The following is a 20,422-nucleotide window of genomic DNA, read 5'->3' as shown; positions in this document are numbered from 1 at the left end:
TTAAAAATCAAATCAGAAGAGTCCCCCTCCTTCCCCCAACTGGGTCCGTGTCTGTCTGATAGGGATATTTCAGCCGCACGGGAGACTGGGGATTCTGGATTTCCTTTGAGGGTTCTCCCAGGGCCTGAGACAGAACACCAGCTCAGCGCCGGCTGTCTGATGATTTGAGGGGGCCAGCAGGGTTGTGGGGGGCGCGTGAAGGACCCCAAAGGAGCCACTGTTCCCTTGCAATGCCCAAGTTCCCAGCTTCTTGCGCAAACACTGCCCAGTCCTGTCCTCAGCCAGCATCCTGAGTGGGAGGACCGAGGGTTTCCGGAGAACCAAGTCTCCTTTTGAGCAAAAAATTGAGGAGCTCAGAAGCCCGGGATAGGTGAGCTTCCGGCCCAGGGGATATTCTCAGGGGTCCACCACCCCTCCCTCTGGATCCGGAGACCATAGGCCCCCAGCCCAGGTGTCTGGCAGGGAATGGCCATTTCCGGGCGTGTGATGTGCTCTGACCAGACCCTACTTGGATGGTCTGAGGATTTGTGAGCCTCGGGCCACGTTGCGGGCAGAATCTGTTACGAGGTAACGTAAGTTGAGAGTAACCTTTCAGCAGAACAGTTTGAGTTAAAATAAAGGGATTGAAAAAGAGTACAATGACCAAAAAATCTATAAAAATGCAATTGCGCTAATATAATTTTATCACTTATTTAAAAATTTAGTCGACCCAAAAGACTACCAAGTGTGAAATTAAGGAACAGCTCCTCTACTTTTATGGAAATCACTCTTCCTCACTTGTCTAATAGCCTGATTTTGTCAGATCATTTATTTCCATGGTTTTAAAATGAGCTTGACAGACAGAATTTTATAACACCACTTTACTGCAAATAAGAACATCATTTTCGCTTATTAAAAGTGAAGCTTAGAGAAAGCATTAAAATTAGCAGTTCACTCTGCTTTAACCTTTTGAATACTGCTGTGACTTTACTCCAAAGACTGTGTAAGGAGAGCCTCGGGGCTGGGGTAGATGGAGGACGTGGGACAGGGCACGGACCCCAATTCCTGCGGGCTCTCAGAGGGGACGCCCACCCAACCGGAAATGGCTGTGATGATACCTAAAGGAATCCCCCGCGGGGGATGCTTAGCAGCCAGGGGAATCCCAGCCCAAGGCCCTGGGGAAACCAGGGGAAGCAGAGGGCTCCTTTCCTCCTGGGAGACTAAATATTGAGGGCAAGACTCGCAGGGTCCTTCCACCTTTATTCAACATACATTATTGAATCTTTCACGTGCAGGCTCTGTTCTAGGCACTTGAAATAACACCTGAGTTAGACCAAGTCCCTGACCTCGGGGAGCTTAGCATGTCACTGGGGCAGAAAGGTCATAATCCAATACGCCAATGAATGTATAATGTCAGGCATGGCAGGGTGATCCAGGCTGTAGAGAAAACCAGAGCAGGGCAAGGGCCATGGTGGCCTGCCCTGGCCATGATGAGAGCTTGCCAGCCGTTTCTGATGACCTGAGGGTGAGGCCTGGGGGAAGGGCTTTCTTGGAAAGAACAGTTGGAATCTGTGTATGGGAGCCTGAGAGCTTGTTCAAAACCCCAGAAAGCGGGCTTCCCTGGTAGCGCAGTGGTTGAGAGTCCGCCTGCCGATGCAGGGGACACGGGTTTGTGCCCCGGTCCGGGAAGATCCCACATGCCGCGGAGCGGCTGGGCCCATGAGCTGTGGCCGCTGAGCCTGCGCGTCCAGAGCCTGTGCTCCGCAACGGGAGAGGCCACAACAGTGAGAGGCCCGCATACTGCCAAAAAAAAAAAAAAAACACCTCAGAAAGCCACTCTTGGCAGGCCAAGTGTCAGGGAATTAACATCCCCAGGAGCAGCAGCCAGCCAATGACTTATGGGAATTGGTGTGTTGATGTCCCAACTTCTCACCCCTCAGAAGGACAAATCCAAGATGTGTGTCCCCAAGTCTTCCCATGGGATGAAGCTCCGGGGCCCATTTTGTTGGCTGCCCTGTTAATGTCCCCTTGACGACACGCATTCCCTTCCCCCACCCCCTACCTGTCTTCCCTGCACTACCCAAGTCAGGTACTTGCCCTGGATCCTTGGCTCAGAGTCCAGGAAATCTAGTTCAAGGCCAAGACTCATGTCGGACAGCTGGACTGATGGCTTTTGCTTTTCCCCAAAACCCCGAAAGTACCACATTGTGTGCACTACTTAGAACTCTCCATCCCCGCAACAACTCCACCCCTCCTGCAGCCACCGGCCCGATCCACCCAGGAGTAACCCCGGCAGTCCTGAACTGCTGCAAATTAGCAGCTCATGGGACCACAGTGACCAATGGCAGGGTGAGGTGGAAAGCCTTCCTTTCAGAGGGTGGACGGTTGTGAGACACATTTCATGGGGTCCTCCAAAGGTCCCATGGGATGGATCTACCCTCACCCGTAGCACGGCCAATTTGATTACACATCCTTTAACTGCCTCTGCCTCTTCTGTTACGGTCCGGGACCCACACGCCTGGAGTCAAGTTCCCCGGTAAATGCGACCCGTGTCCCAACCAAGGACACCCGAGAATTACCAACACCAAGCAGAAAGATTAGCAAAGGATTTATACGAGTACAAGTATAGAAGCTTACACAAACTGTCCGGACAGGGTCCCACTCGGAGAGAAGTGAGTGAGACCCCGACTAACAGTCGGGCGAGGCTTTCATACCCTTCAGAGGGCGGGAAGTCCCCAAGGCGGGAGGGAGCTGTTTAATTTTGAATCAGCCAATCAGGAACCCGGTTCTTCCCGCCCCCAGCAAGCAAGCAAGTTTCTTACAGAAGCCAAAATGTGCTGTTAGCCCTGAAGCTGTTCTTCCGTTTCTTTCGTCACATTCCCCCCTTTTTCTAGGAACTAATCAAATCCTTGATTCCTGGTCTTCCGTATTCAGGAGGTATGTTTCGTTTTGGGCTAAAGTTTGCCCAGTCAATCCGTCTGTTAGTGTCCACGTCCTCTGTGGTGTAGTCTCTCTTTATTCTGCTATGAAGAATCCAAGTCCGGACACCGTCGACTTTAACAGCATTCGGGGTACTCAACACAATCAGATGAGGTCCAGTCCACCTAGTCTCCGATGTCTGGGTGTTATGCTTCTTTACCCAGACTAAGTCTCCAGGTGGCAATGTGGGTTCCGGAAATTTTATTTTCAGTTTTTGTACAAAAGCTTTCCATTGCCGAGGTTCAGCAGGGCAGCGACAGCAACTTGTCCGACGCATGAGGGCCACCTGGAGGCCACTGTGTCCAGCCATCTAGAGAGAAAGGCTATCGGCCTTCACCAGGGCCCAAGCCTCTGAGTTAGTACTCCCCTTGCCACCCCGGCTCGCCCACATCAGGGTTGGGGAGTGCCAGAGCAGAAGGCGAGGCAAGAGCCCTTCCAATGTCCTGGAAGGCCCTCCCTTGTGTCTCAGCCCAGCCAATCTTGGTGGCCTCGGGGCCACTCCGGCCAACGCCCCCCAGGGCATCGTATAGAGGGTTGGCCAGCTCTGCAAATCTGGGTATCCAGAGCCGGCAATAGCCCGCCTTTCCCAAGAATTCTCTCAATTCCCCCCTTGTGGCAGGGGCTGGCAAGGCCAGGATGGCCTGAGTGCTCTGTCCTCCTTCTAGGATATACCCCAAATAGTCCACTTGTTCTTGACAAATCCGAGCCCCTTCAATTGAGAGTTTATAGCCCAAGTCCTGTAGTAACCTTACTAGGCCTTTTCTTCCTGTTAAACAATGCCGCACAGTTTTTCCAGCCACAAGTAAATCATCCACATATTGTAATAAGGTTACTTCGGGAAACTGGTTATGGAATTCGAAAACGAGTTTTTAACAGTTCATGTAATTTTGTAGATTCCCACATGCGTTCCCTCATGCAAGCGTCATATCAACATCAGGCCTAGGTTCTCAGGAATAAAAATTCGGTGATCTTTGTCTTGCCTTCATAGGGGCAGTCAGGCATGACCAGGAAGGAGTGGGTGACTGTTTGTTTGCCCAAGTCGACCTTCCTGTCTGTGGTCCAAAAACAGCGTTGAGTCCCAGTGGCCCCCTGTAACCCATATCTTTCCTTCCTTCTCGTTATCTAATATCCCCCCCCCTTTTTCTTTTGTATCCAGTCCAAATCCTTGGAATCAATAAAGAAACTTGGTTACAATAACCAGAATTATGAATGATTACGTTTAACATACCAAGTAATCTTAGTTAAATATTTTTCTTTAAGATACCTCAGGGGACCTCTAAAGTATCACAAAGTTAACTGGAAATCAAAAGAAACAATTAAAATTTGATATTTGGGAAGTTTGTCAAAAAGTTTTAAAACAGTTGGTCAAATAAGATCATAGGTCACTGTGAGACAATACTTATTCCTTAACCAAAGTTACAAAAGATCTCAAAAGCAAATACAGATCACTTAAATGTAAAGAAACTCACACAGTCTGTTGTCAAAAGCAGCATTTTAAGAATACTTTGGGGGAAGAAACCAAATCCAGTCTTGTTCTAGCCCATTCCTAATAAAATCCATTTACCCAACTATATTCAGTCCAATCTTAGAAAATCCTGATCATGTATTACTGTTTTCAGTATTTTTTTTATTCTCATTCATCCCACCTTCTTTTACTGAAAACATACATCTTACCTTCCTTAAAAGTTTTTTGTTTTTTTTTTACATTGAGTTACTTTTCTCGTTGACAGATTTATAACAGATGGAATAAGGTTTTATTTGACCGTTAGGAAACCTAGGTACAACAGAAGTATTATACTCAACATTGATGACTCTAAAGACATGTCTATATTAAACCAACAAGTTTAAGCCACCTTCAGTACCAGATATCAGTTTAGTACTGAGTATTTTTCAGATGACATGAACCCGAAATTCATTCTGGCCAGATTATTTTTTACTTCTGAGTATTTATGTAAGTGTTTGATTTTTTAAAAAGCCAATTAAGTAGAGCTCTTCTATGAATTAATTTTTGGCAATACCATACATCTACAACACACATATAGATACGTATGAAAATACAAACACAGAGGTCTCATTGTTCCCATTCCAAAATTTCAGTCCTGAGTCAGGTACAACATAAAATCCATCAGTTACAAGGGGTTGGATTCAAATTGGGCTTCTGGCGGATGGAACAAATCAAGGTCACCAATCTAGATGGCTAAATCCTTTTTACTAGTGCTTATAGAAAAGACACTTGGGATTTCTATTTATCCTTGACAAGTCAAGTGTTAAGTTACTTTACCCTCTTTTTCTAAATTGCATTTGAAAAGATGGCAGAGATAAGGGTTTCTTAGAAGACCAGATAGGACATTTGTATCTCAGAAGTCCTGTTAACAGAGCCTGGCGAAAACGGGCCAAAGCCCCTCGTCCCTCCTCCGTGTTAGGATTCCATTCCGGTCGGGTACTAGGGAGCACGGTTTCAATTAGGTTGGGGTTATCAGTGGGCCGTCCATCTGGACCAAGTACCTGTTTACGGGCCCCCCACATGATTTTTTCTCTTTCTTCCGTGGTAAACAAAACCTGTAACAATTGCTGACAATCATCCCAGGTCGGCTGGTGAGTTACAAATATAGTTTCTAACAGTGATATTAACGCTCGTGGTTTCTCAGAAAATGGAGGATTTTGTAATTTCCAATTATATAAATCAGTCGTGGAGAAGGGGGCGTAAGTAAGAAAGGGCTGTGCCTCCCCTGGTCTAGGTGCTTGTTGCCGCAGAGGCAGAGCAGTGGGTCGCGGTTCAGTCAAGTGATCTCTAGACCCGGCATGCGGTCTCCTGGGCCGACCTGGGAGGATGTCGTCATCGGGCCGGTATCCGCCGAGGGAGGGACATAGGGAGGGGGAGGTGCAGACGCCTCGGGAGGCGGGGTTTCTCCTCCTTCCTCTCCCTCCCCTACGAGAGGAGGGGGCGGGGACTTAGAGCTTTTAACATTAGGTTTTTTCCCGTCCGCCATCTTGGCGGCACATATGTTACCTTTAGATCTTGTTCCCTTTCTGTTGGTAGCTCCCGGCGGGGGCAACCAGGGCCTCAACCAGTCAGGTGGTGTCTCCACGAGACCCCGCCAACACTCAATATAAAGAATCTGATCATCATGTGCCTTAAAGACAATATCTTCTACCGCATCTATAACCGGAATAAAGAACGTACCTTCGGATGGCCATCCCTCCTCAAATGTCGGCCATTCCAATTCACAAAGGGTGCGGAGGGTTTCCGGCCCTACAGAGGCCCCGAATTCCCTGCCGATCTGGCGGAAGTCTCTGAAGTGGTCCAGAACTAGGCTCAAGGGGGTCTGCATCCGGAACATACCTTGTCCCATTGTTAAATTCCTGTTGAGCTAAAAGTTTTAGCACAAGCACAAAGCCAAAGTGTCCAAGCAAATGCAAGAGCACACACACACACGAGTGACAAAAGACAGAAGGGGAGAACAACAAGTTTTGACACAATCCCAGTTCAAAGTCGGGACCAAAGAATATCGAAACCGACTTTGAATTCCCAAGGAGGAATCACGGCGTCCCGCGACTCCTCCTGACTCCAGGCTTAACGTCGCGTCCGACAAGCCTTAATGGAGTCTCCTAGTTTCTTGCCGGCAAGCCAAGGGTCGCAAACTTACCCGAGGAAGGAGCAGGCGGTGGCTTCGGAGGAGGGACCCTGTTTCAGGTCTTTAACCTCCACTTCGAGTAGTCCAAAGACAGGGAGGGACCCTGTTTCAGGTCTCTTACCTCCACTGTCCTATTCCGGACGAGACCCCAAATGTTACGGTCCGGGACCCACACGCCTGGAGTCAAGTTCCCCGGTAAATGCGACCCGTGTCCCAACCAAGGACACCCGAGAATCACCAACACCAAGCAGAAAGATTAGCAAAGGATTTATACAAGTATAGAAGCTTACACAAACTGTCCGGACAGGGTCCCACTCGGAGAGAAGTGAGTGAGCCCCCCGACTAATAGGCGAGGCTTTTATACCCTTCACAGGGCGGGAAGCCCCCAAGGCGGGAGGGAGCTGTTTAATTTTGAATCAGCCAATCAGGAACCCGGTTCTTCCCGCCCCAAGCAAGCAAGCAAGTTTCTTACAGAAGCCAAAATGTGCTGTTAGCCCTGAAGCTGTTCTTCCGTTTCTTTCGTCACACTTCTGCACCCCCAACCCTTACTCCTGAACTCAGGGTAATGTTCCCCAGTAAATGACTCACACACACTCCGTAGTCTCAGCTCTGCCTTCAGAGGAACCCAGCCTGCGGCACCAGGCCAAGGGGCAAGGGCTTCTCAATGCACTCCAGGTGGGTTTGCCAGCTCGAGCCTTCCTCCTCTTTCCCATCACCCTGGATAGGCTGTGCTTTTGACGCATTTGTGCCTTGACTCACACCATTTCCTCTGCTCACAGGTCCTTCCTAAGGTCAGGCCTTCCGTGTGGCCCTCCTAGGTGACACTCCCTGAAGCCACTGACGACACCCCTTCCTGGAGCATTCCCCCCACCAGAGGCTGTGCTAGGTGCTACGAGTAGGCCAACAGTCCAGTGGGGGTACCCCTGGTTAAACCAGAGCCTCGGGACTGTCATTTTGCAGTGACAGCAGACGGGCAGGGCAGCGACCACGGGCCAGAGAAGGCTCTGTCCTTTAGGCAATGTCGCTTTCTCCGGATGGAGGGCTGTCTCTATATTAGAGAACTTCTCTGTGCCTGGCACATGATGGATAATTGAGAAATTATGAATGAATGGAAAATGAACGTATAGCCAAAACCAAACAACCAAATAAGAATGAACATACTTGGTACCTGTGGGCTGTGTCTGTTACAGTATCGGAGCGGCTCCACCTCATAAGCCCTGGGGGCGCCCCCAGGCACTGTCACTCACTCCTGAGGCCCCCTGGGCAAACATGTGTTATGACTTCGTGTGGCAATCTGCTTACAGGTGAGCCTCTACCCCAGCCCGGGAGCAGCTGCGGGCTGAGTCTTTCTCTCTGGCACAGGGCCTGGCAGAGAGTAGGTGTGGCCAGGTAGGCGGCATGTGTCCGGGAGCTCTGTGTGGATGCACGGAGCTACAAGGGGACGTTTCACTGTGCAGAAGGACCTGAGAGCAAGGTCACCGGGATGGACTGTAGAAGCCAGGTCCTGGGTGAGGCCCTGTCCATTCATAACACATTCCATCCCACAGCCATCCCATGAGGTGGGAGCCACGTTGTAAATTTATTCCACAGAAGGGGAGAGAAACAGCCTTGAGGTGACTGAACAGCGGGGCCGAGACCACCTGCCAGTGCTGGTGGAGAACGGCTTCATGCTCAGGTCTGGGTGTCTCTAAATCTGGAGCTGCTCCTGGGCTCTCCTCTCACAGTTCCACCTCCCACACCACCCTTCTGCCCTGACTGGCCCATCACCCCCTGCCCTGGGCAATCCCTTCTCCCATGACATGGGTCCAGTCTAGGCTTCTTCCTAAGGCTGTGAACAGAAGAGCGACAGCCCGACTCATGCGCCAACACCACGATGCCCATGCGGGCCTGGTTCTCTTCGGTGTTATGGCTGGGCCCGGGCTTCCCCTTCAGATGCTGTGATATGCCCCAGGATTCCTAAGGAGAAGAAACTTCCCGTCCATCGCAGGGAATGATACAGAATTCCCCTGCATATCCCTCTGCCACCACCATCCCTGGCAGAGGGCAGGATGCCACCCCGGAAGCCCAGGAGCTCTGCAGTGACCCTGGTGCCAGCCCAAACCACAGCTTCCGTGAGGGGAGCAGCTGGGGTGACAGGTGGTGGTGGTGTGGGATCAGAGTGGGAGGTGGGGGCATCAGCCCCTTGGCCCTGCCGAGCCTCAGAGAAAGGGCACGGGTCTGGGTGGTGGGGGCGGTGACTTGGATAGAGGCTCAGGTGTGATCCTGAGGGAGACACAAGTCCCCCAGGCCATCAACAAAGTTGTCCTGGAGACGACACATTTCTAGAACACGGTCAAGTGAAGAGGAGGGCCTGGAAAGTCTGGGGGACCCAAGGCCGGCCCCTTACACCAGCAGGGGTGTCAGCGCAGAGCGAGTGAGCAGAGCAGCGTGGCCAGCTGACAGCAGATCGTTTAGCCCCCTCGCAGCTCCAGGGACAGCATTTTTCTAGAGTCAGTCCTCACCCCAGATGTGTGCCGTTTGGATTAACCACCACCTGCTGCCTAGGGACGAGGGGAGCTCAGAAATCTCTGGCACATTCGGTTGGCGTTCCCCACTCCCTGGGGACAGGGGAAGTTTCATCCCTCAGTTTCCCGGTCCCTGGAGTGCCAGGAAAACAGGGAACCAAAAAGCAGATTTTTAATCGCCTTTCCCAAAGGCCCCAGGCGAGGAAACACAGACCTTCCCCAGTTAGGAGGAAATGGGCTGACACCTGTTTCCTCCCACTGAAGATGACTTCCCACCCCCTCCTGCTGAGCCACCTGCCTGTCCCATCTGATCCAGGTGTGGCCCACGTGACTGCTGACTTTTAGACTCCGTAGTCCTTCCTGATGGACTTGAATTTAAGTGGGGTCTCCTGCCCTGCGGTTCCCTCTGGCTCCTCGGAGAGGGTGGGGGGGAGGGGGGAGGGAGTGGAGTAACCATGACCTTTGGAACACAGCCTCCCTCCTGCTGGCCTGGGAGGTGGCCAGGCCCCTTTGACTGTGGTTGCCCAGAACAGTTCAGAGCCCAGGTGAGTCACACAGCAGCTGCAAGGCAAGAACTAGAACTTGAACTCCATGCCTCCAAAACGTGGGGAAGCAGAGACACCACACAGCTTGAGAATCACCCACCTCGCTGAACTGTATCCTTTTACAAGGGCCGGAGCTCAGAAACGCATCCCTGGTGGAAACACAAAGCCTCCACGAAACATGAAAGACAGCCCTCAGCTGCCTCTCAGAGGGAGCGAGTCCCAGCGTGTTTTGTGTTTGCACCCTGGGGACCTGATCAGTGCGCGGCCCTGCCAGGCGGGTGGCCCAGCTGGGGCTTGGTTCCCAGAGTCTCACAGTTTCACTGCACCTGTGCAGCATAGCTTCGCAGTGATTCACCCCCGCCTCCACCTTGGCCTCGCCGTGCCTCGGCCCAAGTGGGAGCGGCCCCGGGCACCAGGCCCGGGCACCAGGCATCCCCAAGCAGGCATGGCCTCAAAGCCCCTCCTTTTGTCCTCTTACAAGTGAGACTCTGGGGACACGAGGCCAGATGGAACTTGCTGGTGGGTCTCAGGAGCTCACTGGTCGGCAGGCTCACTCACTCTCCCAGTTGCGACTCACTAGGTGCCCAGGACCGGCCTGGCCAAGTCCCCAGATCCTTGAGGCAGAATTAGCATTGGACCGCCCCCCACCCCCACCCCCACCCCCACCACCCGGCTTTGTTCTGCACAAGTCGGGGTGGGAGTGGTGTTCAGAGAAGGGCAGGGGCTCCCCCTGCTTCAGTCACAACCCGACATTCTCTGAGCCTCCAGATCCTGCAGCTAAACACAGATTTGTCTACAAATCCGGGTAAGAAAACGTACTTAATTTGGTGATTACACTGGTAGGCTCTGATGCCATCCTGGCTGGGAAATAGCCACCCATTTCAGAAAGAGCACGGTCACCCCTCTGCATTTCCAGCCCTTCCCTGAAGGGACAGGTGGGTGTGTGTTTTAGACCCTTTCCACTCACTCATGGATGTAGAAGTCCATCAGCATCCTGGGCCCGTATGTGCACAGAGGAGGGTGCCCACACACGTGTGGACCTTTTCCCAAAATGTGAGCATCTTGCACATATTGTTGATGACTTACTGTTCCCAGGCCCCTCGCTGTAAGCCCTGCAGAGGAACAGAGAGTTTGGGGGACATTTTAGATGCTCAGCCATTCCTCCATCAAGGGTATTCCAGCAGGTTTCCTTTCTTTTGTCCCTTTCTTTCGTTTCCTTGCCTCCCTCCCTCTCTGCCTCCTTCTCTGTCTCTTTTTCTCTCTGTCTGTGTCTCTCCCCCTCCCCCTGCAATTATAATCAGCACTGCAGGTAACATCCTCGAATGCATATCTCTGTGCAGGCCTGCTATTCAGTCCCCTAACGGGGGCTGAACTAGAACAAAGGAAAGGGCATTTGAAGTTTGATACCCTGCTTTGTCATCCTCCAAAAAGTCCATGTGTGTTTTATAAAACCTTAGCTGTTACATCCTAACTGCTTACATCGCAGGTACGATGGAGGCAACCCACAAATGATGGCCTTGAGTGACTGTGATTATCCCCATCCCTGGGAACGCCTTGTCCTGGCACCTGCAGGGGATATACCCTGGGTACATCTGTAACATCCTCACACTGAGTACACAAATAACATTTAGGGATTGTTTTTGTTAAACTAAACAAGCGAACATTTAAACTGCACTAGGATTCTGTAAAGATCTGTATACCGCAGATCTCTATAAAGATCTGTACACTATAGACTTCTATAAAGATCTGCATGCTTTTACCTAAAGATTTTGTATGTGTAGAGAAAAATATAATAAATATAGTTACTGTTTTTTTAAACACATCTTACATTATCTCGTTGAATCCCCACCACAGTCGTTTGAGACTAATACCATTATTGCTCATGCCTTACAGATGAAGACACAGTAGTGGGCTGCATGGTGGTCCCCAAAGATATGACCGCAACCCAACCCCTGGAACCTGTAAATCTTACTTTATTTGGAAAAAGGGTCTTTTCAGATAGAAGTTAAGAGTCTTGAGACAAAGAGATCGTCATAGGTTATCCAATGTACCCTAACTCCAATGACAAGTGTCCTGGTAAGAGGCACACAGAGGAGGTGACACAGAGGAGGTGACACAGAGGAGGTGACACCACAGAGGAGGTGACACAGGGAGAAGAAGCCCATGCGAAGACAGAGGCAGAGATTGGAGTGACGTGGCCACAAGCCCAGAAATGCCAGCAGCCACCAGATACCGGAAGAGGCAAGAAACAGATCCTCCCCTAGAGCGTCCTGAGGAAGCATGACCCTGCAGACACCTTGATTCCTGACTTCTAGTCTCCAGAATTGTGAGACAGTACATTTTTGTTGTTTTAAGGCACCAAGTTTGTGCGAATTTTTATGGCAGCCCTAGGAAACTAATGCAGACACTGAGGCTTGGAGGGGTCTGCCTGCTAGGGCTCTGCCATGCGCTCAGCTGCCCTGGGGTGTTAGAGAGGTAGAAGGATAGGTGAGAGCCTCAAGGCCTGGAGAAGCTGGCCATGCTCCAGGCATCCTCTGGGGACCACTGTGGGCTGTGTCCAGGGGCCTCTCTGGGTGAAGCTCTGGTGAGAAGCCGTGTGAGCAGAAATGGGCTCCGGGGTCAGCGCTGCAGTGGGCAGGATGGTGGGGTGGTAGGACGGCTCCAGGACGTCCTAGAGCCCGAGAAGTCTGTGTGGCCAGCCTCTCCCACCTGCCAGCCGGAATGAGAGCTGAAAGGGCTCTTTCTCCATCTGCACCGGCAGCTACATCTTCTGGTGGCCTTGGCTTGGGAGCCCCAGATGGGCTGGACTCGTCAGCCCAAGAGGTACCCTCTGGGGAGGTGCAAAGGGCCATAGCACCTGTGTCACAGGGGGCAGGGGACAGGGCTGTGAGGCCGAATGAGGAGCAGCTTTAGAATCAGAAAGATCACTTCAGCTGCTTCCCGGGGAATCATTTACCCTCTGAGTCTCAGCTTGATTTTCTGTAAAATGGGCCTAACAGTAAGGGGAGAGCAGAAAGGGCTCTTTCTCCATCTGCACCGGCAGCTACATCTTCTGGTGGCCTTGGCTTGGGAGCCCCAGATGGGCTGGACTCGTCAGCCCAAGAGGTACCCTCTGGGGAGGTGCAAAGGGCCATAGCACCTGTGTCACAGGGGGCAGGGGACAGGGCTGTGAGGCCGAATGAGGAGCAGCTTTAGAATCAGAAAGATCACTTCAGCTGCTTCCCGGGGAATCATTTACCCTCTGAGTCTCAGCTTGATTTTCTGTAAAATGGGCCTAACAGTAAGGGGAAGTGTTACACGTGTCTGGCACTGGCTAAGGCCACTGCTGATATGCTTCCTCCTCCATCCCCCCTGCAGCTCTGTGCGCTAGTGAACTTGCTTATTCCTGTTTTACAGATGGAGAAGCTGTGATACGGATATGTTAGCTCTCCAAGGTCAAGAGCTAGGAAAAGGACCAAGCAGTATCTGGACCCAGACCATAGAGCCCTGGAGTCTATGCTCTTACCCTGTCCAACCTCCTTGGTGAGGAGTAAGTGAGAGAACATTCCAAAGTGCCTGGTGTACAGTCTGGCACAGAGCAGCATCACAGATCCTAAGGCCCTCCGCATTGGTCACCACGTGGACCTGTCCCTTACCTTCAGCTCAGGGTGGGTCTTCTCCACAGGGCAGGAGCAAGATGCTCACATTGCCCATCCCATATGCATGTAAGTGGCCATACTGGTCAGACTGTCCAAGTTGCATGAACTCCCTTCACTTAATCGACCTCCGCTGGGCTCAGCACACACCATTGGCTTGGTTTGTGGTCAGTAGGATGGGCCTGGGGGTGAGGACCACGTAAACCCTGGAAGTGGGCTTGGGCTAATCCAGCAAGAAATCCAGGGTCTCAGTGTCAGGAGTCTGCTCTAAAATGGGGAAGATGCAAGCTCTGGCAGTCATGTGCCCTTGGCTTCCTGATTCCTTGCTCTGTGATGAGATCAGAGGAGGGTCCTCTAAAGCATGGGGCTCAGGGAAGGGGCCCCAGCTGCCCAGGCCTGAGCATCATACTGTGCCCAGAGGCTCCATTTCTTCTGGGCTTCTGGAGGCAAGAGAGGTCTGCAGGTACCACCCTGACTCCATTTCTTCTCAACCCTCTAGAACCTTCCATTATGTTTCCTGGCAGAGCAGGTCCTGCTGACAACTGCCCTGTGGTCAGACATGCACCTGATGCAGCCCCGGGAGTGAGTGCTCGGCTGTTCCTCCTGCAGGCCAGCTCACTCCTCAGATGGCAGTAGCTGCTGCCCTTTCTTGAGCACCTACTATGTGCCGGGCTCAGTGCCAAGCCTTTACCTGCAATCCTGCTGCTCAATGAAGGATGTGATTTTTGTTCCCATTTCACAGATGAGATGACAGTACCATCCAGATTCTACAAATGAGCTGGCACATGGGGTGTCTCTTCCACAGACTTTGATTCAACAGCCTGTCTTCCTCCAACTGGTTTTATTATTAAAAAAATACTTAGCATATTCCACTTAGAATAGTAGATATTTCATATCTTTTGCTTATTACAGTGTACCATGCTAAGCATCCATTATTTAACCGTGCACTGGTTATAATCACTCTTCAGGTACTGGTATGCCAGCAATAATTTACATCCTGTGTAAGGAGTCAGGATGTAACCTCTACCTGCACAGAGGGAGCTGACAGTAGGATAGAATATAATTGTTCCAAAAAAACTACACTTGATAGCTAATGAATGAGCAGGTGAGGATTAGAGATGGGGAGATGCACTGGCGTTTGTGAGAGGTAAACCAACAATTAGAAGAAGAATGTGTTCTGTTGGCTGTCAGGGAAGATTTCTGCAACACACACACACACACACACACACACACACACACACACACACACAAAACCAAAGGGAAAAGACGGTTTAGACTCAAGGGTAGTATGATGTCTGCTGCAGATATGGGAGGAAGTCCACACTTAGATATGTGTTTGAAGGTATGTTTTTAAGAAAACTTAGAATTTCCTCCAGTGCCTTTAAGATTTCAAAATGATTTGGGAATGCTTGTCCACGCTTTCACTCAACAAATGCACTGCAAGCATGTGTTTGTGCTGGTGTGTGCAGCCTGGGAGAACCTGGGTCAGTAACAGTGCAGCCAAGAGCAGCTCTGGTCTCTTCTGAGACCAAGGGAACCAGGAGCTCCAGGGAGGACGCCTTCTGGGTGCCCTTCCCTGGGAAGCAAATGATAATGATAATCACGGTCATTGTCACTAGTTGTTAAGTATGCTGCATGCACATTACCTGTTATTTCTATGGTGGCACTAGGAAATGGACGGTGCCATCTTCATTTCACCCAGGAGGGTGCTGGGGTTTAGGAGATGGATGAGGGGCAGCAGGCTGCCTGAACCTGCCTCTGGGCCCTGCTCTACCCTGACCTGAGCGTGCTAACTCTGCTGTGGACAGCGGAGCTCAGAGGAGGCATTTTAGGGGTTTTGCAAACACTGGAAATTTTCCTGCCAATGAAGGAAAAAGTTAAATTGCCTGGAGAATGGAAATCTGCTTCGATTCTATGTATTCTATATACTTCTATATATCAAGGTTCCTTGTAGAGTGTCTGAATGCATATAAACACACACATATATGCACAGAGGTCCACATATCCTTCCTGTGGTGTGTGAGCGTGTATATGTACTGTGTTGTGCAGTGTTGTGCGCGAGTTTGAAATCTGCTGCCCTGAGGTCTGTGCCAGAGTCCCCAGTCAGCTGATCATGGCGGGTGAGGGAGCCCACTGGCCTGCCCCCGACAGTCAGTGGCTGAAGCAGCCTGGGATTGTCTGGATTTCATGTCTCAAAGTTTCCCAAGTCCGCTCCCAAGGTCCCGGAGAGCAGTGGAACCCAGGCATCAGTGGGGAGAGCCTGCCCTCTGAATAAAGTGATGCTCAGGCTTTCCTATAGCCTCTGCTGGAAGCAGAGGAGTTTTCAGATAACTGAAGCACTTGAGTGGTTTTAAAATAACTTTATTCATGAAGAGGCTCTCTCCAAGCAAATGGGACACTGACTTGCCTGCCTAGACAGAGACCACTGCTCCCTGTTGTGCTTTTTCTGTTTCTCAGGGAACCAGGCACCTCACCTTCCTGCTGTATTTTAGTGACGGCCCCAGTGATGGGGCCGAGAGCAGGGACTAGTCATGGCTCATATTCACTGAGTGTTTTGGGGGGGCCTGGTTTTGTGCCAGCTGCTCTCCTTGCACCGTGTCACTCCATGACGCCCCAATGCCCCCATGATTTGTGATGAACAATCCTGTTTAGAAACTGAGGCTTTGAGAGGTCGTACCACTTATTGCCTCTTCCTTGGCCAGATTCGGACACAGATTCTTACTCATTCTGTTTACACAGCCTCTCTGCAGGATCTGTCAAGCTTTTGACCTTGACTCTGGGTTGGAGACCTTGGTTGTCTGCTGCAAGTTTTTTTTTTGGTTTACTCCATTTTTCCTTTAAATTTCTTTTAAGTTTATAATTTCAGGCTTCCAGAAAAGTTGTGAGAATTTCCATATTCCCTTCGTCAGATTCCCCAAGTGTTAACATTTTGCCAGTTTTTATCCTCATCCGTTTTTCCCTCTCTCTTCCCCTCTCTGCCCGTTTGAAAATTGAATGCAGACACAGTGCTCTCTTACCCCTCAATATTTCAGTATATGTACTCCTTAAAAACAAAGACCTTCCCTTATGTAACCACAGGAATCAGAAAATAAAGAAAAATCAGGAAATTAATATCATACAATACGATTATCTAATCCATAGATTTTCATCTGATTTGGCTAATTGTCCTAATAATGTCCTTTGCAGTGAAAAAAGTCCCCCAGATCACCCACTGCCTTTAGTTCCCAGGTCTTTTCTCCTCAGTGCTGAGCCCTTCCTCAGGCTTCCTTTGTGCTCATGACATTGACGTGTTTGAGGACCTCAGGCTAGTTATTTTGCAGAATGTCCGAAGTTTGGGTTTGTATGCTGTTTTGTTAAGATTAGATTCAGTTAATGCAGTTTGGGCAGAAATACCACCAGAGCCGTGTGGTGTCTTGTTCTCCGTGGGTCCGACCAGGAGACAGAGGATGTGGGCTTGATCCCTGGCTGGCCGTGTTAAACTGAATGCTTGGTTACCGTGGTGTTGCCAGCTTTCTCTATGCTTAGGTTACACTTTTTCCTTTGTAATCAGTAAGTCTCTCATGGGGAGATATTGACTTGGCCAAAAAGTTCGTTCGGGCGCGCTGTAAGCTGCTAACCGAACGAACTTTTTGGCCAGCCCAATATCTTGAGACTGTAAATATCCAGTTACTCCTCGAATGTTAACCCACTTGTCTTAGGATTCATTGATGATTCTTGGTTGATTTACTTATTATTGTTCTGAAGGCTGCCAAAGGTATGTTTTCTAATTCCATCATTCCTTCTGCATTTACTAATTATCTTCCTACTGTAAGGAAGAGCCTTCCCTTCTTTTCCATTTGTACATTCTATCAGTGTAACTCATGGGTTTTTATTTCATTCAGTGTGTTATAATTCTTTTCTATTATTATTTTGATGCTAAAATGGTCCTAGATTTGACTTTTCAGACTGGCTTCTTTGTCCTTTTGACATGTCCCCATCATTCTGTGAGCACTTCTCACTTTTTGGCACAAGCAGATGTTCAAGGTTCATCTAGTATTTTTCTTGGTCCTGGAATCAGCCATTTCTCCAAGGGACCCTGTTGCGTTTTTTGTTTTTGTTTGTTTGTTTGTTTTTAGTGCAGAATGACACATAGAGATGACGATCTGGGGCCTAGACACGCTCATTGCTACTGGAGTGTCATTGTTTCTAGCCCTTTGTATATATACACATGGATAATCAATCTCTCTCTTTTTCTCTCTGCCCCCCCATCTCTGCTTCCTTTCTTTCCTCTGTCCTTTTTTAAAACCATGAGTTCACACTTATATTTTTAATTCCAATCCAACACTACAAGGATTCTATCTCCACCACCTCTTCTGAATTTTGCAACTCTATTCTCCAACAGTGAAAAGGCCTGGCTTCAGTTGTCCACAGTATATTTATGTGTTTGTTCAATTATCAGCTACCGATAATAATTTTTGTCAGATATTTTAATTTTACTTTTAAATTAATTTTAATTGCATAGGTAATACATGAACTCATTACTTTTGACAAAAATTTTAATACAGGTAAGGCATAAATATAAGTATATTTTCTCCTCCACACTTCTCCCCTACCCTCAGATCTAACCATTACTATCAATTTATCAAATGGAGTCTTTCCAGATTTCTTATGCCTTTACACACCCTCAGAAATTAGAATTGTAAGGTTTTGAGTTATATCTATATAAATGGTTTCATGGTCTACTTGGATTGGCAACGTGTTTATTTAAAAAAAAATAAAACTCTTGGAGATTATCCTTGTCAGTACACACTGATTCACTTCATTGCAGCTCAGTTTGAGATACTGAGTTGTAAGAGCAGTGTCTGAATATTATTTTAGCATGCCCAGTGTATGGAATATCATGCAGTGCTTAAAAAGAATGTACAAATATCTTGTGCACACGAGCAAATATCTCCCTAGAGTCACTGCAGAAAAGTAGGATGGTTGCACCTTAGGACATTTGCATTCTGCAGTTAAAGGAATATTCCAGCGTGGCTGAACTCAGTGTCACACTACCCTAAATGAATGCTGGTGTGTCCTTGTGTACCCAGGAAGAGGAGTGGCCCCTGCCCCTTGATCAAAGGCATGGAGTGCACTCATAAGGCTGATGGCATCTTGAGGCATCAGAGACTCCACCTTACCCTCTGTTTGAGCAGGTGGCTGACTAGGGCAACAGGTGTGTGTGTGTGTGTGTGTGTGTGTGTGTGTGTGTGTGTATTGTGGGGGAGGGGTCTGCGCTCTTTTAGATCTGTCAGTACAGGAAGAGTTATCAACTGTAGCTTATGTCTTAATCACCAAGAGACATTTCTGTGACTAGACAAGGGAATCTTCCACATGAAGGTTTTTTTTTTTCTTTTAAAAAATTTTGTCTATTTCAAAGTTGGGTTGGAGAAGATAAGAGTAACTTGAAACCTTATCAGCAACATTTCTTATAAGAATAACTTTGCAGTTCCTAGTCCAATTTGTAGGAGCAATGGCCCTTCTATCTCTTTGCCATTTCCTCCCAGGTGGCTCTTCCTGCCCATTATCCTATTTTAGCCCCTCACCCATCCAACGAGGAAGGCGAGGCAAGTTTTCCCCACTCTGTAGATTTCTCTTACTTAAGGTCACACAGCCAATGTTGGAACCTGGACTCCAACCCGAGCATTCAAGATTTTTTTAAAGTAAGATTTTTTTTCTCATATACTGACTTGTGACAATTGAGATAAAGTAGAACATGAAGAAACACTTTTATGTCATCCATAATCAACACTGTCATCCAGCAATAACCACCATGAATACATTCTTATATACTTCATACACATATAACAAAATTATATAGAGTAAGTTAACTGAGTGCTTTATATTTATATTTTCCAATGCCATTGACTTTTTTTTGTATTGATAAGATTTCAAATGATTGTATAATATCCTATCATGTGGATAGATCATAATTTGGGCAATCCTCCATAGTTGGAGTTAGGCTTATTTTATATTGTCATTGTTATAAATAAAGTTTCAAATAATATCCCTGAATGCAAATATTATTTAACTATATCACTAAAAATGAGGTGAAATCATGGGTCAAGAGTTATGCACACGTTTAGGATCTTAATACCTAAAACACAATTCTGCTCTAAAAAAGGCTACAGGGCAACCTTCCTCACACATTAAACATAAGAAGTCATGACGGAATATAGATACATCAAGTTTCCAAATGCATGTGAGGAAAACAGAGTTGGGAAGGTGAAAGAAGCTTCCTAGGGTCACAGAGAGGGGATTCAGCTCCCATTCCCACTGCTTGATGAACACGAGTCAGCTGTTCCCCCATATCATCTGCACTTGCCTGACCTTGGCAAGGGAGGCATAGAACTCCTAAGGATGGTATCTTGTATCGTTGGATATGCTTCTGCCCCCGCCACCTTTGCTTCTGCTATTTGAGATGACTCATCCCCTATGCAGGCAGCTGGATGGTCACCCCTGTAATACCAGCCCCCGTGGTTCACCTCCCTCTGACCTGGCCAAGTTCAGAGCACTATATCATATGGGATATGGTGCCTGATATGATGATTGGTGAGATAGAGTGGGACCCAGTCTACACGGCCCAACCCAGGGGTGAGCAGATAGATGATATGAAGGACTAAGGAAAAACGCCACAAACTTGTTTCAAAGTGATGCTTATAAATGGGTAACAGTATAATCATGGGTTGAGTTAACAGCATGGATTAAAAACGTGCCAGGTACCAGGACTGGAATTGTGTTAAGATCAGACTAAGTAAATTAGGGTTGTGGTTCCTCTAAGTGTAGCGAAGAAAAGTTGGAGACAAATGTAAAACACTGTGTACTTCTCTTAGTCCATGTAAAGTAAATAGCCAAATAGCTATATCTATAGCTAGATGAACATCCTTGCTTTTATTGAAGGCTTTAGAAAGATTGGTTTAGGGGAGTTTTCTGGAAAAGCAAATTTTAAGTGAAGGTCTGAAACAGAGTTGTCATGTGTGAGAGGAAACCACTGGCTGCCCGAGTAGATAAGCAAAGCATTTAAAATATATGGCCTGAAAATTCCTTGGGGAAATGAAATTACCCATGTAATTATCTATATGGGTTACATCCTTTGAATAATAGTATACTTGGAGTCAAATCAAGGC

This window comes from Lipotes vexillifer, unplaced genomic scaffold (assembly GCF_000442215.2).
Source record: "Lipotes vexillifer unplaced genomic scaffold, Lipotes_vexillifer_v1.1 scaffold182, whole genome shotgun sequence".
Classification (NCBI taxonomy): Eukaryota; Metazoa; Chordata; class Mammalia; order Artiodactyla; family Lipotidae; genus Lipotes; species Lipotes vexillifer.
The sequence above is the reverse complement of the archived record's forward strand: the minus strand, read 5'-3'. Positions refer to the sequence as shown.